Below are 1266 nucleotides of genomic sequence, written 5' to 3'. Positions count from 1 at the left end.
CTATTCCAAAACTGTAAAACATCCCCCACATGTTGATGCATGAACACACTGACCATACTCTGAGAAAAACGTATAAAATCTAATGATTAGTGCAGTCTGAAGTCAAGATATTCATTTGCATAAAAGATTGCCTCATCTTTTCTGAAACAAGAAAATGCCAGATAAAAATGCAGGACGTGACAATCTGCGTACCTATTAAGCCCAGAATGTCCAACTGGTGCTGACCTAGAATCAAGAACTAGACTTGCAATGCCAAAATCTCCCAAATGGGCATTCATATCATCATCAAGAAGGATATTAGTTGGTTTCAAATCACAATGGACAATAGGATTCCCACAGTCGTGGTGTAAATATGCCAAGGCATCAGCTATGCTGACAGCTATGTTTACTCTCTGTATCAAGTCCAAATGTTTCAGATCTGCAGTAGGTCTGGGATGCAACCACGTGTCCAGATTCCCATTCTGCATTACTACATAAATTAGAGCTTTGAAATCGTTGCCAGTATTGTCTATTGTTGAGTGTTAGCTTCGAACCGGCGTTCCTGACGTCCGGCGCGGCGAGCTCGCGATGGCAAGTAACACTCAAACTCAAGAACGCTTGAAACTCGAGGTTTTGGTGCTGCGTAACGACTTGCAGCATTTTCTGTATATTTTCTTTTATTCTGTGAATACAAAGAACAAGTCCACGCAGTGGTCAGCCGCGCACCGCGCAGCGAGCACGTCGATCCCCGTGCCCATGATGTCGCTGAATCACCGGTCATCCTAGGGTCATGTGCGAGCTAATCCCGCCACCCCCTCCTACGCGCACGGCAGCCACAGGTTGGTGCTCGTGTGCATGCAATGCAGAAACAGAAACATGCAAAGCTAACTAACCGTAACCGATCCACTCATGCGTTAGGATTACTAATATTGAGCATGTGGTTAGAGCAACTCCAAGAGTATGCTAAAAAAATCTTCCAAAAACTAGGTATTAGGAGCTATGCTAAAAAAGTTCCTTTCTAAAAATATATCAAGCCACAGCAGAATGCTAAAAAAGCTAGTCTCCCAATATTTCAAATCAGGTCACGTCATCATCACGTTGGGCAGTGCGTTTTTTCCCCTCCACCACCTGACCAGGTGCAGTGCGTTTTTTTCCCTCCACCACCTGACCAGGTCTCCACGTCGTTGATTTTTCCTCCGTCAAAATCAGCAGCCCCCTTGCGAAGCTGCTTTTGTACCCAGGGAAGGCCTGCATCTTCGTTTTCGCTTTCAGGTCGAGGCGGTCTAG

The 1266-nt window shown here is 45.4% G+C and overlaps 1 pseudogene; it reads right to left on the bottom strand.

The window, feature by feature from the left end:
* Positions 1 to 86: 86 nt before the first annotated feature.
* Positions 87 to 1266, bottom strand: part of LOC101758985 — a 3112-nt pseudogene continuing 1932 nt past the window's right edge.

The sequence above is a fragment of the Setaria italica genome, chromosome I (genome assembly GCF_000263155.2).
Source record: "Setaria italica strain Yugu1 chromosome I, Setaria_italica_v2.0, whole genome shotgun sequence".
Classification (NCBI taxonomy): Eukaryota; Viridiplantae; Streptophyta; class Magnoliopsida; order Poales; family Poaceae; genus Setaria; species Setaria italica.
This window is presented reverse-complemented; position numbering and strand designations above follow the sequence as displayed.